Below are 11,036 nucleotides of genomic sequence, written 5' to 3' on the forward strand. Positions count from 1 at the left end.
TGGATGTTGATGTACCTATGAGAGCCGGTTTTATACAGTAACAGCAAGGACCCCTAGCTAGATAATCCTTGATCTGTTTAATTAAAAAGCATATTAACATGAAAATTAGTGATGATTTGCTTAGCACTTAAGGAAAGACGTCGTTTTCACCACTGTTATGAAAACGAGTTATCCAGCTAAAAGGACGAAACACTGACCAAAAAATAAGGACTAAGCTGATGATCATAGGCATTGGATTGCGTTTTTTTCGTCTTCGTAGTTCATATATATATAATGTCGTCATGTAAAAGGAAGCTTTGCCAATTACCTTCTAGACAAAGAATTAGCAATTTTTCCACCGTAGTTGGTACGTACCGTAAAGCTTTTTGGTAATCACTAACTGATCTATACAAATAATTGCGAGTGTCAATAATGCATATACCGCTTTGAGAAATTCTATTTATAATTTTGAGGAAAAGACTGTATGTACAGTTTCATTGATAAATATAGATAAAAAAAAATATTTTTTTTAAAAAAAAAATATTATTATAATTTAATTTTCTTTTTAAAATATAACTATATGTACTTACGAACAGTCACGAAACGAAGACTATGTAGAATAAGGTTGAGTTTAGATGTTGAAATGAGTTGAGTTGAGATGATAAAATATTATTAGAATATTATTTTTTAATATTATTATTATTTTAAAATTTTAAAAAGTTGAATTGTTTATTATATTTTGTGTTGAAATTTAAAAAAGTTGTAATGATGAGTTGAGATGAGTTGATAATCCAAACGAAGTCTAAATCGCTTTGCTTTAGATAAGAGAATTATTAGCAAAAAAACAATATTTGTAGAGGTTACCTAAGATACACTCTCCGTGTGTGAATCAGGGCCATTAATTTGCATCTATGAGAGAGAGAGACAGTATATTTAGATGTGTCATAAGCACGTAAGATCATTGATATTAGATTAGCCAAATGTCTTTTCATATTTAAATTTAACAAATATCATTCATATTTACTCTACACTGAATTAATTAAATTATTTTTATCCAAAATATAAGTTACAATAAATTCATTCTTCTTTTCAAATATGAAAAGAACTATAACAAGTTTAAAAGTATTTTTTGAATTTATTATATTATAGATATGAAATTTTATCATGTATATACATATGAGATTATTATATTATAGATTGTTAGATTGTGAAAATAAAAATAAATATGATTGTTGAACGTTATTAAAAATTATGAAAATAAAATAAAAATTAATTAAAAAATATAAATAATAAAAAATAATAATATTTTATTATTATAGAGAATATAATAACTAATTTAACGTAAATTTTAAATTTTAAATAATTAGTTAAAGTAAAAAAATTATATATTAATTAAAATTTAAAGATTATGATGTTCAATCTAATTGCTGTATTCGAACTGCAGCCTCATCTGGAGACGAGGACAAATGAATTAAGGAGGGTCGTCGAATTTGGACCATGGTCCAAGCTGTCAGGCACTCCGCCGGGGTAATCCACGTGGCTAGCTGGCTATCTCATCATCTTCCTCCTAACAATAAATTTTTATAGCTTCATCATACTCTTACTTCACATTTTTTTTAATTTTTATTATTTTTTTTATCAAATATTTATTATATAAATAAAAAATAAAAAATTTGAAATAATTTAAAAAAAATTCAAACAAAAATATTTAAAAATATATTAAAAATTTAAAAAAATATAGAATGTAGAATGTGGTGGAGCTTGTATAGTAAAACTCATTTAGGTCTTGAATAGTATTTTTTTAATCATCATAAATATTTTTTTAAAAAATAAAAATTCACAACATCATTAAAAAATATTTTCTTAATTACTAAAAAAAAATCTCATTCGGTATATAAATTTGGATCCCGAATTTAGGGCCCAAATCATGATTTCTCCAAGTCATATATACTCCATTTTCCAACATTTGTTTTTTCCCTGATAATAATATATATTGGTTAATGCCTAATGGTTTCATGCTCCTTTTTCATATCCTTGCACCGTTTCTCTCAGCAAATGGAACATGCGTCGCAAATGATCTGTGCCTGAAAAGATCATAAAGACGACGAATTAAGTATGAGTTCTGTAGATTGTAATTTTTTCTTTTTATTCCGCTAGCAGCTTCTGATTTAAGTGCATATACATACCGCCGGGATATGAAAATAACATTGCAGCTTACTCAAAAAAAAAAAAAGCATGCGGCTTCGTGAGTATGAGACCAGGGGCGCCATTCGGATGATCATGACGTGCATCATTATGCATGGCGTCTGCAATCCTAATATTTTTCATGGTATATATACCATGATCTTGGCATTAACAACCCAGTTCGGAAGAATTTCGATTATAAATTAAAAAAAAAATTAAGAAAAATAAATTAACACAATGGTCATAACATTGTCTTTAATTAGGCACGCTGTAGAGTTACGAACATTTAGCTTGGCCAGGCTCATCAGCTAGCATCATGAGTTAAAACATATAGTTGCATGTGCATTAAAGAATTAATTGTGATCATTTTAATAATTTTCTTCTACAAATACCTACATACATACATCCATACATATACATATGATGTAATATAATATATATGCTACAATGATCTGATCCCTACAAAAACTTTAGCCTAATGCCACTAAAATCTACATTAATTCTAACGACGGCCGATAAAACAGAAGCATTTATAGACAGCCAACATAAAAAGGGCGCTGCGACTGATACACTGACAGGATATCCACATATCCAAGTTTACCAGCCCAGTGAGCACATTAGCGTGCAAATTATTAAGCAAAACTTGGAATGAGCGAGCGCGCATATATATATATATATATATATATATATATAAAGGTTTCGCCTATATAGAAATCTTATATAAATGAATAAACAAACTAATAATGTGGATTGTTGTGAGATGCCAGATAATAAATATCTTTTAATAGATATAATATTTCATATTAAATCACGTCAATTTATAAGTTTTCTTTTATAAAATATCTCTCTACGTTTATATATAATTATGTTTACCAGAAGAAAGGCCCCCAGTAAGTTTTGGCCAAATGGTTCATCAAGTATTGAAGTTTTACATCTAGGAATATGTAATCAGAGAGAATTAGTAGTGTTGATGAATAAATTTATGGACTTAACTTATCTCATAAAATTGATTTTACAAGAGATGATTGTTCATTTATTATAAAAATGTCCAAGACGTCCAAAGGAAATATGGAATTTTTCCTCAACAGTTGACAACATGATAGAACCCCATGTTTAGTGGCCCATGGCCAAGGCCCTAGCCATGTGGGGACAAGGCTAGAGAACCCCCAAAATAGCCTTAGGGGCATGCCATGGGGCCTGCCTTGACATGCCCAGGGTGCCCAAGGGGGCTGGTGACCAAACCAGCCCATTCAGCATGCAGCCCGCACGCCCAGCGCACAGCCCAGCACGCCCAGCGCGCACAGCACGCATGCCGCGCGCGCGCGCAGCACGCAGCACGCCCAGCGTGCGCGCCCCGCACGCCCAGCGCGCCCCGCGCGCGCACGCCTCACCAGCGCGCAGCGTGCAACAGTCCCGCGCGCAGCGCCCACACCTGCGCGCACAGGCCCGCGCGCACGCCCAGCCCGCGCGCGCCCCAGCGCCCCAGCAGGCCCAGCGCCCAGGCAGCCTGCCTGGGCCATGCCAGCCTGCCCACGCCCAGACCAGCCCAGGGCCCTGCCAGCCAACTCCCAGCAGCCAACCTAGCCCACCCATGGGCTCATGCATGTCATGGGTCAACTTGACCCATGCCACTATGTTATTTTTAATTAGTTATTTTTATTTAATTATTTACTTTACAAGGGACCTATTGGGGGTTTCCAAATTGTATTCTCTATAAATAGGACCCTTAGTCATTACATTCCCATCTTTTGGCAAAACTCTTAGAGAGAGAACATTGTTTGAGAGATCATCTTCGGTGCAAGAGGACTTGGGCAATTTGGGTGCAATCCGTGAATCCCAAATTGATTTATCATTTTCGGTGCAAGAGCACTTGGGCAATTTGGGTGCAATCCGTGAATCCCAAATTGATTTATCATTTTATGAGTTTAATCATTCCTTGTGCAATACGTGAATCAAGGCTTGATTGTTTATTTGTTCTTTGTTTGATTCTAGTTTATCTAAGAGCAATAGTGTTCTATATATTGTTCTTGGAGATTCATATTGTTCTTGAAGTTCTTCCTCATTTTTACTCTTTCAATCCATTTGATTGTCATTTTCGGCCAACTAAGGTGTTATTCAACTTTCCATAAGTTGAAGTAACTCTTGTGTTGCCCTAGCCGAATACAAGTTGGTAAGACAAATCCCATTCGGCTATCCATTGCCATATTGGGAGTTGCCTAATCCACCCGCCACACTTTCCATTTCTAGCTCAAACACTTAGGAACTTTCCTAACTTCATCCCCATTCATTTCGGCTATTCAATCCTTGCAACCATAATTTTCGACCAACAAAGGTGTTAGTCACTTTCCATAAGTTGATTTAATTCCTCTTGTTGCCCTAGCCGAAATCACATCTTTGGTAAGTCAAATCCCATTCGGCCATCTCTTGCCTTATTGGGACTTGCCTAATCACCATACTACATTCCTTCTTCATCCAACACAATTAGGAAACTTTCCTAATCCCAACCCTCTTCCATTTCGGCAACCCTAGCTATCACCTTCCATATCCTACTTTGGAAACCCTAGCTGCCACCACCACTTCCCATATTGGACAAACCCTAGCCGCCCCATCCTTTTCCCATTTTGGTAAACCCTAGCTCCCACAAACACTTACCATATTGAACTAACCCTAGCCGCCCATCCTCATTCCATATTTGGCCAACCCTAACCACCCATAATACCTTCCATATTTATTCCATACAATTAGGAAACTTTCCTAATTTCGGCACTATCCCATTTTGGACAATCCTAACCGCCACACCTACTTTCCATTTAGGACAAACCCTAACCACCACACTCTCTTACCATATTGAGCTAACCCTAGCCGCCACCCTCATTCCATATTCGGCAAACCCTAGCCGCCCCACCTTCTTTCCACTTCTAGCAAACCCTAGCCACCCACCTCATCATCCATTTCGGGAAACCCTAATACACCCATAGCCGTGCATCATTCCAACATCCTACCCTACACTTACATCATCCAACCCCAATATCCCATACTCTTACTAGCCGAAATACACAACCCCATATTGGCACATTGGTCATCTTGACCATTTTTGGACGTGGACCAAGCAAGAGAAGGACTTGGACTCGGTCACCTCAAGGTTACTATTGGCTTAGCAAGGCAAGTGTTTAGGGACTAGACCGGGGTCCCTAACACAACACCTGCCAAACAACAGACATTTTTAGCGAGGACAATAGCTAATGCATGTATATAATGGGAACTGCAGTATAGACCGGTGGTAAAATAAAAGCATGCACGGTAGACATCTACTCGCCAAATCGAAGATAATGACACTGTAAACATTGTAGGCAGTTAAAGCCACCAGAAATTCCAATAAAACTCTCAAACTTCTGTTTTAATTTCGAAACCTCGCCTTTTCAAAAGGCAATCTCTACAACAACTACAAGACTAACTACAAACTGAAGGAAAAAGAAGTTATCTTTAGTTTGATACTTGGTGAAAATAATCATGAACTAAATAATCTGTTATAACATGTGGATGGCTCGCATCACATGCTCGCTTTTCTTTTTAATTAAGCGAACATACATACTGTCAGTTAATGAAAATGAAGAGTTTTTTGATCTTTCAATATTTTCTATGGATATATTGACAAACAAACTAAAATCCTGTGTATAAATTAAGCAGTGGTAAAGCCTGCATACATGACCACACCTGCAAGAATTGTGTAGAAATCTTAAAAGGTAAAGAGTTTGGGCTTTAGAGTCTCCCTCTTTCTTATTAGATGATAGCAACGAATTGGATGTTCATCCGTATCCGGATTTTGACCCTAACCGAAACCTGGGTTTCAAACCCGAGCAGAAAATCGGGGTTTCAAACCAGGGTGGATTTGAGTTTTTGAAACCCGAAAATCTGGATTTCGAGTTGTACCCAGATTTTTTTATTTTTATTTTTATTTTTTTAAGTCCATAAAAACGTTTAGAAGCATTATTATTATTATTATTTTTTTATAAAAGCCTATAATTAAAATGTTGAAAAGCATAAATCTTCTATATTTATTAAAAAAAATTAAAAGAATGTTGAAAATCATATTTTTTTATAAAAGCATATATTTTATGAAAGGAAAAATATTTGCATCAACCTACTATTTATCACACACTCAACACACTTAGTGTATTGAGTTAAAAAAAAAAATTGAATGCATGGTGTGTGGAGAGTGTAGGCTGATGCATAGAATTACTCTTTATGAAAAGAGTTCCTTTCCGAAACAGACCGACTGGCCTTATGGGATTAACAACCTCCAATTAGAATGAGACACATAGGGTAATTCATAAAAGGTAAAATAGACCCTTTTTAATCTGATTACACCCTTGAAAGCCCTTCACTCATGCACCTCATTGCCTCTAACCAAAGCAGACCTTGGAGAGTGCAGAAAAACCAAACGTCCTTCAAGCTGTCTGCACCCATGGCCATCAGATGAATAAATGGGGAAATAAGAGTCCTCAAGAATAAATTGAAGAATGTTCTCTCTGATAAACAAAGTTGCATCTACACCCCCATGGACAATAAAGATCAACAAGCTACATTGTTTATTCATTGATATAATACTTGAAGTAACCGAAAAGTCAGAACTATAATTTCTAAATAAACAAGTCCGAAAATTTAGTTACAGATCCCATAGAAAGCTCCAGGAGAAGAAAAGTATTCAATTGGACCTAGACGTTCAAGAAGATTTTCTATACAGATGTGCTCATCCTCCATATATGGTTTTGGTCCAATCTCCAAACAGCTTCTAGAGTGAAAAACAGGTTCAAACATGGTATTTCCATCTGATGGTGATTTTGTATTCTATGGGTTTGGTCAGGATGGAAGATGAAGGGGGCACCAAAAGTGGAAGCTTGTTTTTTCTGGGTCAGTCCGTCGCTTGTTTTGGTTAGTGGGGAAGACGAAGAGGGCACTGAAAATGGAAGCTTGTTTTCTTTGGGTTTGTCTCTGGGTTTGGTCAGTATGGAAGACGATGAGGGGCATGAGACTTGCAGAAGCTTTTTGTGGAGTTTTTGATCTTCCAGATAATGGGTGCAAGATATATAAATTGAAAGACTTACGTGTAAGACTATTATTGGAGGGCTGTTGTTTGGGATTGGACAGCCCGACAGGCTTGAAGGTATTCTCTTATGAAAAACATTTCTGATACTAACATTTTTCAGAATAATAAAAATATATAAAAGTGAAAAACTAAAATGCATGCAATCTACTACATATTACACTATTTTATTTTTTGCACATTACATTACATTGCAAAATACAAAACTACAAGATATGAATTACAAAACAATTCCAGCAAGTAGCAACTTCAAGTGATCTGACAGAGAGATCTTGCACATTTTGTAAGCAAAAAAGGTCAGTACAAAATTACTAGACAAGGGGCTAATAAAAAAAAAAAAAAAAAACTAAAATGTGCAATGCAATTACAAAATCACAAAACTAGTACAAAATTAAACAACTATGTATAACTCTAATTATCACCATATTGAACAAAAATTAACATTTATAGATTTCTGGGAATACCTTTATAAAGACATCTATAGAATTGGCTATTGCAAAGACATTGGCTATTGCAGGATGACTTGTCCCCTACTTAGAAAAGACAAACATATATCAGCAACTACTAGCCTGACCTTAAACAACGTTCCCAGTACACTTAGCGCGCTGCTGGTTCCACATTTAGAACTAAAACAAAAGGTTATGATCTAGCTAGCAAGTAGGGTTGTGCAAACTTCCGAAATTTCCGACTCCGCCCGACATCGGCTCCGATTCCGACTCTGATTTTTTTTTTTTAAAACAAAAACCCAACTATAAAACGACATCGTTTTACAACTGGATTTTTTTAAAAAAATTAAACGACGACGTTCCACTTGATGTGGAACGGAGTTCATTGTCACCGTCAACCGTGGAGGCCCTTATTTGCACACAAAATTGGATAAGTGAAACGTCCATTGGACTAGATATAGTTAGTGTTGATGTTGAGAGCTATAGATTTGAATCGGGTAAGTTTATATGCTTTTAAATGATTATTTAATTATTTTTAATGTTTCTAACTTCTACATTTTTATGATTTTATAGATCTAATTGTAAATCCTAACATAATTACCAATTACTGAGAGTTTGAGACAGATGCCTCTTGAGAGTTGGGATGGAGTTGAGAGAATTCCTTTTCTTGGTAAGAATGAAATTCTACTTTTATTGTTTTCAGTTTTTTTTATCAATTTTTTTTTCATTTATTGATTACAACTTTCTTTCTTTATTTTAGGCATGATCACAGATCAATGAACCATTGAGATTTGTTCGACATGAGCATTTAATATTTATGTCAATGTTGCTATTACGTTATAAATAAGACTATTATAACTTATGGTTACATCATACATGTTATTTAGTTTTTAAATTATTGTATTTAAGCTTTTTTTTTTCTTTTTAGTATTTTTTTTTTTACAGGTTTAGACTTGAGCTTTGGTGATCATATTAGTCTTAATGGATCAAATTTATTTTTGCATATCATTTATTTAACAAATAAATTGACCACATTATTTATTTAAGTACTATTATTATTATTTAGTCCAATAGACGCTCGGAACTCCAGTCGGAGCTCTGAGCTAATCGGAGTTGAACTCCGATTCAGTTCGGAGTCGGAATTGAGCAAACAATTAGCTCTGACTCCTGTCGGAGTCAGAGCTCAACCCTACTAGCAAGGTTGCATTCCCATTTTCCTTCTCAAAGGACAGAAAATGCATTTGGATTCAAAGTGCAAGTTACTAGTGTGTGTGTGTATGTGTATTTAGGAACAAAGGTGCTTTGGGATGCTAATATTAAATGCTTATGATCAAATGCTTATCAGATGCTTATGATCAATGATCCGAGTCTTTATCACCCTTATATTACAGTCATAATCATGAAGATGGAAACAACAACAACAACAACAACAACAACTACTACTCCTGCTGCAATATATAAGAGAAGAAATTAATACACATTGATTCAATAAGAATGATATATTATTCAAAACTAATGTGGAATCCATGACTCAATTAATGCAATGGCTAGCGAGCAACTTAGAACTTCTTACTCTCTCTGTTTAGAATTGACCAAGTAAATGCATTTAATTCACAGAGTATAACACCTCTTGTTTTCTCAGCCATAGTTTTCTTTCTTGTTTTAATTGAGATTGTGTCCAATATATTGCAAGACAACAAACAAAAGCTTTATGAAAGATTAGCCTAGCTTAAAATGATGTCCAATATATATCTAAATCATCAACAGAGCAACAATATGTCAGTATTGTGTTGTCTATCAAGTTACAAAAGTATCATTCTTTATAGGTAAGTTGATATTACATCTAGTTGAAACAATCGTTGAATAGGTAATTGAAACCAATAAAAGGAGTTGTTATGGTGGGCATTTTAAAATCTTCAACGTCTAATAACTCCAATATTTTTAAAATAGTAGAGGATATAACTTGGAAATGATTACCAATTTCTACTACAGAGCTCTATTATTGATTGGAAGAGTTATCATGATTTTAAATAAGGTACATATGAGTCTAGTATCAAATATGTTATAAGAAAATGGGTTCAATATCATCTAAAAGTTATGCCTACGATCTAGATCTCACAAGCCCAGATCTAGATCTTATTAGGAGACTCTGTGGTTATGGATATTTTCACTCCTCCCCACTAGGTCTCACAAATTCAGATCTAACCCATAAAAACACCACACAAAGATTACTCCATTCAAACATTCACATCAAAATAAACATAAAATCAATAGAGAGAACAAAAATCCGGTCATAGAAAGCAAGCCAAGACCAGAAAAATAATAGATCTAGCAAAATAACAGCATATAACAGACCCAAATAAATAAATAAACCCCACGTTTAAAAACAAATCCAAAACAGACCCTAATCCTTTCTCACATGCTTCCAGATCTAAAACAATGTAAAAAAGAAAAAAAAAAGATTTGGAAGTGTAAATACGAACCTTTGGTTTGTCAAGAAGAACCAACACATAATATAATTTGGTTTTTGTCAAGTAGAAGACGACGGCTACGAGGAACAAATATTCGATGGCAAAGGAAGAGTGACAGGAGCTAGGGTTTCAGCACGAGAGAGAGAGAGAGAGAGAGAAGAAGAAGATGACGGAGCCACGACCCACAAGTGAGAAACTCGAAGAAGAAGAAGAAGAAGAAGAAGAAGAAGAAGACAACGAAGCCAAGTGAGAAACAGAAACTTGAAGAGAAGGAGAGAAGAAAGAGAGAGAGAGAGAGAGAGAGGGAGACGACGATGACCGAAGTCCTAAGGGCTAAGGCAAATTGAGATAGAGAGTGAAAAAATTATAATCGTATAAATGCGGGTACCGGATTGGAAATCCAGAACCTGCTTTAAGTCACCCGCATTCAGACCATATTGGTCCGGGTTTTATAATCTTGGTTCCGAGTTTCGGACCTGGGCTAGGAAAAAACCTAGCCTGGATGAACAGTCTTAGTAACGATTTCAAAGATTTGTTCCAAACCAGTCACTCCATCCTCCCTCTCAGTTGAACACAAACTTATCTAATCCCATGAGAGACACCTGAGACCGTAAGGGGGCAATCTGGTCAATGGAGCGCTGCAGTACAGTATGCAAATTGGCCACCTAAATTCTCGTCAATTGTCTCAGTCCACCTGCCCTAGACGCCATTACTCATCCCCTTGATAACCTCATTTGGTACAAGAAATTTGTAGGTCAAGGGATGAATAAAGGAGCAGCTGGTTACATGTAGTCTATATTGACCTTGAGAAAGCTAATGATAGGCTTGAATGGAGCCTAGTCAAACACGCTA

This window comes from Juglans regia, chromosome 2 (assembly GCF_001411555.2).
Source record: "Juglans regia cultivar Chandler chromosome 2, Walnut 2.0, whole genome shotgun sequence".
NCBI lineage: Eukaryota > Viridiplantae > Streptophyta > Magnoliopsida > Fagales > Juglandaceae > Juglans > Juglans regia.